At 31.5% G+C, this 15,345-nt stretch overlaps 1 long non-coding RNA gene across 1 annotated transcript; it reads right to left on the reverse strand.

The window, feature by feature from the left end:
- Positions 1–11,312: 11,312 nt before the first annotated feature.
- On the reverse strand, positions 11,313–14,684 carry LOC127700958 (uncharacterized). The gene is made up of 3 exons (XR_007981782.1): positions 14,006–14,684; positions 11,619–11,688; positions 11,313–11,361 (listed from the first exon to the last, which is right to left on the reverse strand). It is a non-coding gene; the product is annotated as an uncharacterized LOC127700958 (long non-coding RNA).
- Between the last annotated feature and the right edge of the window lie 661 nt (positions 14,685–15,345).

Raw genomic sequence — 15,345 nt, forward strand, 5'->3', positions numbered from 1 at the left:
ATTTAAAAGTGTTGCCCTTGGAATTGTATGAAACTACCAGGCCAGTCTTTTGGATTTTACGGAAGATGGCTTGACTCTAGTGAAATGCACAACCTTGGACGGGGACAGTTTCATCCGAAGACTGGAAAATTGGATGTTAAGAACGCAATCCGACTTATCAAGTTCTGTCGAAACAAAGCTTCACGGGGTAGGCGGGAGAAAAGTACAGTCATTGAGACATTTTGATCTCCACATAGTGAAGAAATTTAAACCAGACTTTGTTTTCATACAGATTGGAGAGAATGACATCTGTGACAAATTATCTGCATCACACACATTGCAGCATCAGAGATTGTACAACTCGCAAAAGCTGTCAAGCGTTTAGGTGTTCCTTCTGTAGTTATAGGCTCCAACATCATCAGACTAAAACCAAGAAACATGAAAGAAACAACTTATGATAGAAAAAAAGAAGATAAATAAAGAACTAAGCAACATAAAGATGAGTGGTGTCAAGTATTGGAGACATCAAAGCACGTGGCAGAAGACTAAATAAGACTAAAAGACGGGGTACATCTAAATGATGATGGACAATTTAAATTCTTCTGTTCTATTCGCATGTGTGAAAAACTGTACTTGTAAAGTGTAAAATTATGTGCAATCAACTGAATTTGATAAATAAATATAGATATATATATATATACATCAATGATATTTTTTATTATTTTTTACGTAACCAACGACTCATATTGTTCATTATATATTGATATAAGGTTACAAAACGTGTCAGGTACGAAACGACCTAGTAAGTTACGAATCGACTAGTTACGAAACGGCCTGCACCCGACTAGACTTCAATCATTAATGGTTATCTTAATTTTCCGATTATAAAATAACGATGTACTTCATTTTAAACATAAATCATGAATCAATTGAATACTAGATATATAAGCAAAGGCGGATCCAGGGGGGGGGGGGGGGGGGAAATTTGGTTGATTATATAGGGAATCACTGAAGCGTGACTGGAGCGGGCCCCCCTTAGGTCAGTCAGCCCCCCCCCCCCTCGCCCCCTTACAAAAAGTTCTGGATCCGCCACTGACAAGTTTCAAAATTTGGCTTTTCAAATATTACGACTACATGGCATGTAAATATAAGCACAAAAAATAAATTAAAAAAATCATAATAAGCGATCAAACTTTTTTACAGTCCCATACGGCCAGTTTCATTCACACTTTCGTAAATGTTTTATCATATGATATATGAGGGTTGTATAAATGGATTAAAGTGGATGCAAGTAAGTTAAGTTACCAGCATCTCAATATGGAAGACGCTGAAACTGAGGCATATAAAATGGTGTATATTAGATATAAATCCATAAAAAATATTTAAAGCGAAGGTGTATCCCTACATTGAAAAATCGCGGCCAAGAAATATTGACCAAGATACGCACAACTGAAATATTGTGATAATGGTATTTTGTAGGATTTGTTCTAAAGGGATGCCGAGGTTGCCTGTGTTAAGATTCGAGTACATTATCAAGTGCCAAATATTTTATTACTGTCGAGGATGTGAATAACGTGCAAGAATATGTCACATTTCCAACCTGTCCGGTTCGAAAATGGTGAACGATCGACTTTTTTTAAAAGAGTTATGCCCCTTAGAAATATTTAATATATGGAAAATGGCCTTGTTACCGATCTCACGATTACAATTCTTGTCAGATTTTTATAAAACTTGTACTTTTATATAGGTTAATATCAGCAATATCTCGGACAAGTTCTAAAATGGTGGACGATCGACTTTTTTAAAAGATTTATGTCCCTTGGAAATATTAAATTTATGGAAAATGGCATCGTTAGCGCTCTCACGAATACAATTCTTGCCAGATTTTTATAAAACATATACTTTAGGTTAATATCAGCAATATCTCGGACAAGTTCTAAAATGGTGGACGATCAACTTTATTTAAAAGATTTGTCCCCCTTGGAAATATTAAATTTATGGAAAATGGCCTCGTGAGCGCTCTCACGGATACAATTCTTGCCAAATTTTTATAAAAACTTATACTTTAGGTTAATATCAGCAATATCTCGGACAAGTTCTTAAATGGTGGACGATCAACTTTATTTAAAAGATTTGAGTCCCTTGGAAATATTAAACTTATGGAAAATGGCCTCGTTAGCGCTCGCACGGGTACAATTTTTGCCATATTTTTATTTTTCTATCTTTTTTTATTGTTTTTGTAATAATAAGAGTTCATTTAAAACTTTTAACTATAATTCTCAAAACTTTACTCCATATTGTTTAACTCTATTCCATTGACTTGTAAATGTAAAAATGAAAATAAATGCAAATGGATAATGGAATGCAGGTGAGCTTATATTATCCCTGCTTGGAATTTGGGGAGGTATATACTTAAGAAACAGGATGTCCGTCTCCTTCTTAAAAAAATAAATACATTTTTTACTTTTAAATCATTAAATTGTAAATGGACAATTGCAACAGAACAGACTCAATGTTTTGGGTCTTTACATAAATAATAAACAGCTGCGCCATGAGCGCATGATACGCCCGTCGTCTTGTGTGTGAATTGTTATTCAATAATCATAAAAAGTTTCTGACATACGGCCTGACATGCGAAAACCCCCTTTTTTTACAAAAAACTCAATATCTCTAAAATAAACTTTTGAATCAAAACCAAAAAGTATACATATCTTAAGATTAATATAACTAAGAAGTGTGTAAAGTTTTAAGCAATAATCATAAACTGTTTTGAGATACGGCGCGACATGTGGAAAAACCCCTCCCCCTTTTTTAACAAAATACTAATACATGCATCTCTAAAATAAAATTTTGAATCATCAGCAAAAAGTATACAGATCTTAAGATTAATATAACTAAGAAGTTTGTAAAGTTTTAAGCAATAATCATAAATTGTTTTTGAGATACGGCGCGACATGTGAAAAAAAACACACACCTGTTTAAGTAACTTAGTCCCGTAACTCAAAAAGTTTTAATCTTATTTTCACCAAAAAGTATACAGATCGTTTGACCATCATAAGAAACAACTATCTTAAGTTTCATGAAATTTGGATAAGTCATTCTCAATTTACGGTGCTACATGTTTACGCCGGACAGATAGACGGACGGACGGACGGACGAACGGACAGACGAACGGACGGACGGACGGACACCGGACATTTGTATACCATAATACGTCCCGTCAAAAATTGACAGGCGTATAAAAACAGACTTGGGAAGCAAATTATTTTGTTTGTTTCTTGCACTAAATTTATTATGATCATGCAAGAAAATGCATATAATTATTTAAAGCTTATAACTTCTTAATATTAGCCTCAAAGATGTTGAATGTCCACTGAAAGGAATTCAATTGTTTATGTAACTAGATTAAGACAGATTAATGTGTTCCATAGAACCTGTTCAGCCTATGTCAATTTGAAGTTTTAATTACTTTAACTTCACTAGAATCAATGTTTAGAACTATTAATAGCAATTGAGCAGTATGATAAGCATCAAAAGATACATGTATGTGTATTAAAATTATGATTATTGAATTTGAAGATTATGATAAAAAAAAACTAGAGGCTCTCAAGAGCCTGTGTCGCTCACCTGATTCTACTTTGGTTTTGGAAATCATGTAAAAATAGATTAAAATCATAACAGATACCCTAATAATGAGTGAGGCCAAATTTGGTTTAATATTGGTCCTGTAATTGAATAAAAAATCCTGGTGGCCATCTTGAACAGTAAATCAGCAACAAAGTAGCAACACTTCATCAGCACCTCATAAGAAACATTTATGCCATGTTTTGGTTTCATTCCATTCAGTGCACCTCTAGAAGAAGCATTTGTATGTATTTCCCATAGGGTCTTATGTTAAAGGAAGTCCCCCCATTGGCGACCATCATGGATGAAGGATCAGCTTCAAAGAAACAAAACTTAGTCAGCACCTCATAAGAAACAATCATGCCATGTTTGGTTTCAATCCATTCAGTATGTGGTTCTCTAAAAGAAGACATTTGTATGTATTGTCCATAGGGTCCTTTGTTAAACATTGTCCCCATCTGGCGGCCATCGTGGATGAAGGATCAGCTTCAAAGTAACAACACTTGGTCAGCACCTCATAAGGAACATTCATGGTGTTTGGTTTCATTCCATTCAGTGGTTCTCTAAAAGAAGACATTTGTATGTATTTCCCATAGTGTCCTATGTTAAACTAAGTCCCCTGCTGGCGGCCATCTTGGATTATGGATCGGCTTCAAAGTAACAACACTCGGTCAGCACCTCATAAGGAACATTCATGCAATGTTTGGTTTCATTCCATTCAGTGGTTCTCTAAAAGAAGACGTTTGTATGTATTTCCCATAGGGTCCCATGTTAAACTAAGTCCCGCGCTGGCAGCCATCTTGGATTATGGATCGGCTTCAAAGTAACAACACTCGGTCAGCACCTCATAAGGAACATTCATGCCATGTTTGGTTTCATTCAATTCAGTAGTTCTCTAAAAGAAGACATTTGTATGTATTTCTCGTAGGGTCCAATGTTAAACTAAGTCCCCTGCTGGCGGCCATCTTGGATTATGGATCGGCTTCAAAGTAGCAACACTCGGTCAGCATCTCATAAGGAACATTCATGCCATGTTTGGTTTCATTCCATTTAGTGATTCTCTAAAAGAAGACATTTGTATGTATTTCCCATAGGGTCCAATGTTAAACTAAGTCCCCTGCTGGCGGCCATCTTGGATTATGGATCGGCTTCAAAGTAACAAAACTTGGTCAGCACCTCATAAGGAACATTCATGCCATGTTTGGTTTCATTCCATTCAGTGATTCTCTTAAAGAAGACATTTGTATGTATTTCCCATAGGGTCCTATGTTAAACTAAGTCCCCCGCTGGCGGCCATCTTGGATTATGGATCAGCTTCAAAGTAACAACACTTGGTCAGCACCTCATAAGGAACATTCATGCCATGTTTGGTTTCATTCCATTCAGTGGTTCTCTAGAAGTTCAAAATGTAAAAAGTTAATGACGACGACGGACAACGGACGCCAAGTGATGAGAAAAGGGCCAGGTGAGCTAAAAATGACAAAATAATTCTATCCTACAGTATGTGTACTGTAAGAAATAATTTGTAAATATATCAGTCATTGGGTAGATTTTATATGTATTAATTCCCCTAATATGACTTTTTTACATATATTATATTTATATGAGAGACCTGCAACTCGCAACCTGCAACCTGCAAAATAGCACTTCCCATCTTAAACTGATCTAATCACAAATCACACGTAAATAATGCAAAACATTCAGTCAATAAACCATGACTGAGGCTGGAGCTGAACAATCTCTATGGAACTGAGATTTGTCAATGCTTATACATCTGTATACCAAATACAATGACATACCACTTATAGTTCCCTTTTAATTGCCCTAATCACAAACTTATACATGTAAACTAATTAAAGGTTTTAAGTCAACTATGACTGAGGGAGAGAAGCAAAATAATCTCCTTAGAAATAAGATGTTTCAATGCTTATATAACTGCATACCAAATATCATTGACCTACCACTAGTTGTTTTCTTTAACTTGAACTTATCACAATCAAATACATTGTTGAAGCTGCTGCTTATAGAAAAAGCATGCCCAAGTCTCGCTTTTTCAACTTCGTCCATACCATACAATAAATCAGCTGTGTGTTACCCTTGACCACAGAAACCTCTTCCCCCTTTATTTGTCATTCAGACTCAAATAAAATATAAGATAAGTTTTCTCAATTAAATTTTTATTTACCTATTTATTTATATCATTATCATGCATCATAATATAAAATACCCAAATGAAACCAGACCCATTCTGCTCCATCAAGTGTGTACAAATACCAAAGAAATTGTAATAATAATAAGTTTTTAGTCCCTTTATAAGTAAAGGAGGAAAAGGATCTGCATCATGGGTAAGGTATCATTGGTTAAATATTACAATTATGCAAAATAACTGACAGCGCTGAGGATTCTTTTTAGTTTCTTGATACCAGTTCCCAGACTAGCTGTTTAAATAGAATTTAGAAAATCAATTCTGTTCTGAGATACATGTCTTAAATTCTAATATCCTTAGGTCTTAAAGGAATATTTTTTTTGCTTAATATTAAACTTGGTGCTTTCCAATACTTTTAAATACCAAACTTAAAATAAATTTATATAATTCCATAAAATATATGAATCCTCAGTTTGTCACATACGAAGAGGCATTTACAAATATAACAAGGATCGAAAACAATGCTAAATACTAAGATAAAAAATGCATAAAAATACATGAATCAAATTCATTTATGAGGTGTACTCAATATATTTACTGGGTTATTTAAATAAACTAATATCGTGAGCTGTGCAAAAATTATTAGATCACCAAGGAAATAGTTAACTGCATTTCATTAAACATTTATAACCCCGAGCTCTTATATTGTATATAAAGTTTCTTTATAATTCCTCCCAATTTCTAACCAAAGTCAATTCTTTATATCAAAGTAGGATAGTTATTTAACAATACATGTATGATATAAATATTTTTTTTAATTTTTTTCTTGGAACCAGAACTTTTTGCCCAGGAAGTAATAAGTAATTATTTCATATAAAATAAAAAGAGGAGATATGATTGCCAATGAGACAACTCTCGACCAGAGACCAAATGACATAGAATTTAACAACTATCAGTCACCTACAGCCTTCAACCATGAGCAAAACCCATACCCATAGTCCATATCCTTTAGGAAATGTGCCATAGTAAGCAAGTATATCATCTGTTTGCTCATCCGTCTAAAACTTCCAATCACAATTAAAGGATTGATTTTTTTTTGCCTAAACTTTCAAATAATCTTCAGTATCTGTTGGCATTGTGTATATTTTTTTCACATCCAAAGGTTCCCCAATCGAAGAATGGACTTTTCCATTCATAAAATTTTATTACTCATATTGAAGGATAGGTTGGTTCAGCTGATAAGAACACAGATTTATTTAGCGCAAGATTCTGCATTTATAAATCTTGTAATTTGGTCAATCTTCAACGACCACTTCAATATTTATGTTCATTCATTTTTCTATTTTATCCACTAAGAAGAGTTAAAAGCATAATAAAAGTCTGATGATCTCATTATGTAAATTTATATTTTGAATTGCATGTATAATCAAAATATATAAACTCAATCATACTAAGGCTTGGTATAACAAGATTTGACAGTAAAAACAAATAAAATCACATAAAAACCACTAAAATCAGATAAAACCAGATAAAACACAAATCTTGTTATAGCAAAGCCTTATAGAATTTACATTAAAGCTACAGTGGTAATATATATCAGTGTGAACCCCAAATTTATTTTGAATTCAATTCATTAAAATTTTGTCATAATGAGATCCAACTACTAAAAACATGATTAAAAACAAATATATTTGAACCAACCTATCCTTCACATGATAAAATGGTGTTATGAGAAGCTTCTTTCCCCTTTTTTCAAATACTTAGGAGGTCCATTCATTACAATTGAGAACCCCAAAATTTCATTATAATAAAATAAAATACACACAGCCATTAGATACAGAAGATAATCTGAAAGTTTATATGAAAACCTTCCAATAGTTTATAAGCTGTGGATGAGAGATGATGATGGACAAACAGACAGCCAAATCTTCTTTAATAACCTTTTTATGCTCAACATGAGTGCAGATGAGCATGGGATTTGGTCCTGCCCTGGGTTGTATCAAAGAATTGAAAATTGGTATTTGATGCTCCCCTGCTAAGCATTCAGCAATTAGGAGTAGGAGCAAAGACTGGTCAGCTGGAAGTCAGAATAATGTGTTCAGGTAGGGTTAGATGTCTTGTGCAGACTTTTACATTATGAACTATCACAATAAAAAAATCTTGCATTTTTAATTATCCATCCATCCTTCAAAATCAATCCTTCTTTTACAGGATCCTGGTTATACATGTGGAGGGGGCAGGTAATTGTTTAGAAGCTGAGTACAAGCCTCAAAAATCAAACATTAAAATATAAATAATCATAACTGAGAAAAAATATAGAAATCAATCACACAAAAATGAGAAAATATGACAAACTGCAAAAACTATGTAATTATTTTCACTTGAGTGGTCTCAGATGCTGAATAATGCATTTATAATATATAAACAAAACCAATAAATAAAACTGACAGCCATTAATTTGTATGAATGTAAAGAATGCAGAGTCAAAACAAACCATCTAACTAAACATTTTTATTTCTAGTTCATATTGCACCAAAAACTCAGTACTTAAATTGTTTAATAGGGGATTTGTTTTATTCCCTTAAAGTGTTTGGCCATCAAAGTCCTACTTAATAGGTTTCTAACCAGAAAAAATCATTTCACAAAGGACTTATAATTCTTAACCAGTGTACATAACTTAAAAAATATATGTAAACTGAAGCAAGTCTTATGGGTATCTTGTGAAACTTTGGGACCTCTCAAATAACAATAATTTCAGTTTTTTTTTTATATTTCTTCAATCACAAAACAATAATTGAATGCAAGAAAAAATAATGAAATAAATATTTATAATTTGAATAACATAGCATTAAAAATTATTTGCATTTATAATTCATTCTGCTTATAAGACAAATATCTGCTGATTTTTTTACAAAAGATAGTAACAGTTTATTCATCCAATGGTTTGCAGGATTGTAGTCTGAGGATTTTACCATACAAGGAAGGCAGCAACAGCAACTCTTTCAACTGAAAAAGAAACAAAGTTAAATTTCAATTGTTGATTCTTAATTTTAAAATAATCTAATGGGAATAAAGAAACAGACATCAGTGTATGTTAAACAATTTGTTTATTACTTATATTGATTACTCAAAAATATATAGTATCAAAAATATCCGATTTTATTGTTATCTCCCCTTCATATATCTTCTTCAGATCTAGTATCTGGTCCAAGGACACAGTTATCGTCCTTTGGTTTTCGTTGTCTACGAATATAGTCCCTAGTGTGAACAGTGTATAACTTGCATTTTTTTTTGATACACTTTTCCAATTTATTTCTTGATATTTTATGCATGAAATATTAAGGGGATGAAATTACATGTTAAAAAAATTTGGGTGCTGAATCTTTATGTTAAGTAGTGATTTGGTCCAGTTAAAAAAGGTCAAAAATTAGAATGTCGGAAGCTGTCAAACTGAATTTTAGCCCCCCTAAACACAGAATTGTCAATATTTTGAGTTAGAGCTGGTAGAAGTTTCTATAATTTTGATATTATTTGTATCAATAGTAGTACACTACACTGTAAAAATCTTTTTGAGATAGAGCAGGTGCGATTTTTTTAATTTGAATTTATTGTCTAAAAGAAATGCACTACAAAATAACTGTGTTCTCGGGCCTAAGAGATGAATTCCGTAAATGTAGATTCTGTACTTTGGCAACTTTCCTGAATGGTTTTCTGGTTTCAATTTGTCAAACTCAATAAAAGTAAAGAATTTACATCTTTGTTTGACAGAAATTCTGTTAAAATGTCCCATTTTGGCATTATAAGGCTAAAATAAGCATTTTAAAGCAGTTTCCATTTTATGCCTAAGAGCCATGCTGACTTTCTATCTGACAGCTTTTTATGTTCCTGATATTTGTGTTTCTATGCTTAAATCAAATTTAATTAACCATTTGTGAACTCAGAATCTAGAGAAAAGTAGATTATCACAGAAAAAATGTGCAGAATATTTGTATGTATGTCCCTGGTTAAACGGCCTGTTTGATGTATGTGAAATGTGAAGAGCTTTGTACATAAAATCTGTAGTCCGTCACAAATATTTCACTAAATCTGCAAAAAAAACACTTTATAATGATCAGTACACCCTATTCATTTCATATGCTACTATAATTTTCTTCTTTAGGATAGTAAGTGGTTCAAATATATGCCAAATGAGACTAAAACTACATGCAAGTTTTCCATTGAAAAGTGAAAAACTGGTCATCAGACCATACTGTCTGCAGAAAAAAGTTGAATTCAAGAGTCCTTTTGCAATTAGACTTCTTGTATCATGACATCTTAGCATAGAAATGAGCAAAAAGTAACAAATTTCACTTCCTTATAGCCTCTGTGTGCATTTTTATATGTAAATATGGGCTACGGCCTAAATCGACTCTAAATAATTCTTAGTCTTACATAGCCTAAGACCATTTTATACTCATGTGGTATGCTTTTTGTAACTTTTCTTTACATTTAAAGTACATTTAATATATATGGAAGAATAATGTATGGTTAAAAACCTTCAAAAACTTCAAATTGGTTGAAAAAAATGCATGTTTATGTAAGACTTCCCTTAATTCGAAAATCTCTATTTTCAGGCACAGGCTCATATAAATTTGACTTTTGAATAACTGTAATAAATCTGATAAATCAAATGAGTGTTCCGTTGCTTTTAATACTTATTATATTAAATTCAAGAGTATTTAAAAAGCAAATTTTTGCAATATTTAAATTTTTTAGGCCAAAATCTTGACAGTTGAAAATATTTGATTTAAACGTCAAAAATAAACATCCAAATTTCAATATTAAAATGGCCCTAGTTTCTATAATATATATTCTATGGCCATGAAACTTGGCCAACTATCTTAAAATTGCCTAAGCTTAGGTCATGCAAAGTTTTATTAAAATTGGTCAAGTCTTTCTATCCTATTAGGTCCAAGGACACAGTTATCGTCCTTTGGTTTTCGTTGTCTACGAATATAGTCCCTAGTGTGAACAGTGTATAACTTGCATTTTTTTTTGATACACTTTTCCAATTTATTTCTTGATATTTTATGCATGAAATATTAGTAAGGGGATGAAATTACATGTTAAAAAAATTTGGGTGCTGAATCTTTATGTTAAGTAGTGATTTGGTCCAGTTAAAAAAGGTCAAAAATTAGAATGTCGGAAGCTGTCAAACTGAATTTTAGCCCCCCTAAACACAGAATTGTCAATATTTTGAGTTAGAGCTGGTAGAAGTTTCTATAATTTTGATATTATTTGTATCAATAGTAGTACACTACACTGTAAAAATCTTTTTGAGATAGAGCAGGTGCGATTTTTTTAATTTGAATTTATTGTCTAAAAGAAATGCACTACAAAATAACTGTGTTCTCGGGCCTAAGGCTTTAAAGGGTACATTATTTTAAAATGAAAAGATTGAATACTGATTTTTTTTAATTGTAAATTAAAAAAAAAGTATATATATTGAAATCTATTTAGTGACATTCATCACACTATAACATAAAAACATTAAAGTTGTATGTCGATGAATAAGTTCTCACCTTATAACAGCTTTATCCCAGCAAGTAACCCAATGGAAACCTGATGCTAACCTGGAATATAAAAGTAGTCAGTTATAGTAAACTTTCCTAAAAAAAATTATTACACATGTATTTAATTTAAAATTACACTAGGATAACATAAAATCATGGACAAAATATTTTGTATTCTGAATTATATACTCAGTTTTATATTTACCAAAAAAATTCAACCTGTATCTCATCAGTGTAAAATTATTTTTTTGATACTAAAGAACCTTATGAAATTGATTTCAAATATTATATTACTAAAAAGATGCTTGATTACCTACCAACATGTTAACAATATCAGACATCCAAGTCTTACTCCCAACACCATGAAAACATCATCATTATAACAACCTAAATATAAAAAAAATAAAAACATAATTACTTGTTTTACAGATCAATCTGTCTCTAAGAAGACTAACAAAATAATGATATGTTTCATTTATTAAAACCTGTTATACATTATCATCTTCACTATATAAACTTTAAACTGCTAGAGATAGAAATTGACCTTGTGCAAGTGCACGTATATGTATAAGACAATGATTTTGGAATATTCAATTAAAAAATTCGTAAGGGTTCTGCGGAACCCAGTGTCTCGCCTACTTTTTCTGTTAATCGCAGGCTCAACAAAAATGAGGAAGTAAATCAATAAAAATATTCCTCTTGATACTATCTTTTGATTGCAAGAAGCTTCTATCCAAGTTTGGTAAAAATCCAGGATAGTTTATGAATCTAAATGTTTAAAAACTTTAATTGCAGACTGAATGTAATGTTAACTGGAAGAAAACAAAATTTCCTTCTAGATACTAGCATTTTATCATAAACAAGCTTTCTGTCCAAGTTTGGTACAAATCCAAAATAGTATAAGAAAGTTATTAAAATTTTAAAAACTTTAATCACAGAGTTAATGTGTTGTTTCCTGGCAGAAAATCTAAGTCCATTTAAAAGTAAAATACAGAAAAAATGGATTTATTTTTTAACAAAATTTCCTTCTAGATACTAGCTTTTGATCATAAACAAGCTTCTGTCCAAGTTTGGTACAAATCCAAAATAGTATAAGAAAGTTATTAAAATTTTAAAAACTTTAACCACAGAGTGAATGTAATATTTCCCCGCAGAAAAACTAAGTCCATTTATAAGTAAAATACGGAAAAAATGGAATTTTATTTTTACAAAATTTACTTCTGGATACTATCTTATGATCATAAACAAGCTTCTGTCCAAGTTTGGTAGAAATCCAGGATAGTTTAAGAAAGTTATTAAAATTTCAAAAACTTTAACCACAGAGTGAATATTTGTGGACGCCGCCGACGACAACGACGACGACGCCGACGGAATGTAGGATCGCTATGTCTCGCTTTTTCGACTAAAGTCGAAGGCTCGACAAAAAACCGAAGGTTTTGTTCTCTTTTGATGGTTCTTAAAATCATTTTCATAACAGCGTTGACAACCCCAATACTTATGTTGGAAATAAAACTAGCTCAATTACTGTAAATTCAGAAACTATTGCAATGTTTTTATTATTGCGAAAAATGCAATATGGTTGTATTGGCAATAATTTAAACTAGCATTTTGAAATTTTTTATATGAATTAAACAGGATTTTTCTCAATATCGCAAAAATTAAAATCGCATTTTAGTCTAAAATTACAAAATAGCAATTATTAATGAATGGTTATTATTTATTTTGAATTTATTGAACCATAAAATTAATTTTTGACTCTTCACATTGAAAAATCCGCATAGCGTATTATGTAAAAATTATGTGAAGTCAAAAATTAATTTTATGATTCAATAAATTCAAAATAAATTATAGCCATTCATTATAAATAAATTTCTATCAAAAATAAGGCTCAAAGAACTTTTTATATTATTTATATTAACCATAACAACGTACATGGATGTTGGCGTATGAATATGCGACGTCAGAGTGGGCATGTCGCCATAAAAATTGACAACATTGAAAATAAAAGTAATACTTTTAACCAATCAGAAGACAGTAAATACACCAAATTTATTTATTAATAATTGCACGCAATAATTTTTGAATTTACAGTACCTTTAACTTGTTTGCCATTGGCTATCGATAACAGTGATTTTACGTTCACTCAGTGTCAGAGGCCTTCCAATAGGGATTTAATAGAATAAAAGAGCAAAGTACATGTAGGCACAAGAGAAGAATAAAAGAAAATTATTCAACATTTAAATCAACACACAAGGTTTAGTCCTCTGCTAGTAATTCGTACTATTTGATGTAGGCATTTAGAATCTTTGGCGACCCGAGTTTAAATGTCTATAACACATTCAATGTGACAAGTGGGCGTTACAAACAAACTTTCACCTTATCTGACCCAGTCAATAGATAACATAAGAGCGCCAAGAAATCGTCTTGTCCACGCTTTTATGAAAATGATTCTATATCAATTCAATATTCAAACAGTTACAGACTTTGCATAAAAATTTGTTCGACCCAAATAAGTTTACAAATTCATTGATAACTTGCATACAGTTGGTTTCTATCCAACACAGCTCACTCAATACCAGACAGAAAACAAATGTAAGACTAGATACTCTAAAAATCAAACACTGATAGAAAAGAACCCTTAAAAAATAATGTTAAATGCCTATATATATTATTACCATAAAATTTGTGGAATATATAAACTTACCACATATTTTTCATGGTAAAGCCTCAGACTTGAAGATTAAATTGACCATCTCCCTAAGAGCTGCTCTCCCGGCTGACAAGGTGGCTCTCCTCACCATCTTAACATCTTTTTTTTTTAAATATAGTTTTATACATTAAATATATCAGATGCATTTCCAATAAATCCCCTTTCTTGAAAATTTCAGCAAATGAATTGTTAACGACCCAAGATTTCTCCCACCCTGCATATTTATTATCTAGAGCTCTGCTTACATTTATTTTTTTTTATTACAGAGCTCTAAATAATAGTCATTATTAGCTAGTATACATCTGATATTAAAAAAAAAAAAATGTACAAACATGAATATCCAAGTAGATGAAAATCCTAACATTGAGGGAATTTTAAGTATGTGGAGTTAAACAGGGGTATAATAAATTGCCTCCCTTTGACCCAAATTTCACCTTGTTCGGACTCCACATCCTTGTTATATTAAACAAAATAAATAAAATAGTACAATTAAAATTAAAAAATAGATTAACAAAAATCTAACACATTTCAATAAAATATTTCGTACTGATCGACTTATGGTGGCAGAGTGGTGCTATAAGTAGTTCAACTAATGTATCACTAGCCTGTCAACACTGAGAACCCTCACATGAAATGTGTAACTTCATTCTTAATTTGACTAAGGTTTGCCGGTTTCCCTCATGAAGGTGATGTTTTCACCAGGCACTCTGGCTGTCTCCACAAATAAAAATTTACAGCCAAAATTATAGTAAATCATTTTATTTTAAAGTGGTGTTTAACACCAAAAATCAACCAATCCAATTTCAACAAGATGTTCTTCAACTATGCCTTTTGTAAAATTATTCTTTAAAAAATATCACCTTGGTTACAAACCAAAATCAGCTAAAAATGACAAAACAGTGCGAAAAATATATTTCTAACTTCTTAACTTCATAAATTCCTCTGCATTAGAGCACCCTTGTCACATATCTTAAAGATATTAAAATTAACATGAAAGAAAAGGTTGTAAGGGGATATATTTACTGCAGACCATTATTCATCTTTTTAGTTTACACTAGAGAGGCATTTGCTATGGTAAGGTATTTTGAAACGTTGCTTAAAACAACAAAAATAATTAAAATTTTTGCTAAGAAATTTTGTGGGAATATTCACATCGGCAGATTTAATTGCATTAACTACATGTATAAAGTAACTTGTAAAATTTGAAAGTATCTCAAATCCTAAATAACAAAAAGATGGCAAAAATATATACATTACAATTTGCAAAAAAAAAAAAAATATTTCAATAATTTAACATTTTTTCTTTCTTTTTTCTTTCTTTTTCTTTTAGATTA

The sequence above is a fragment of the Mytilus californianus genome, unplaced genomic scaffold (assembly GCF_021869535.1).
Source record: "Mytilus californianus isolate M0D057914Y unplaced genomic scaffold, xbMytCali1.0.p SCAF_1, whole genome shotgun sequence".
Lineage (NCBI taxonomy): Eukaryota > Metazoa > Mollusca > Bivalvia > Mytilida > Mytilidae > Mytilus > Mytilus californianus.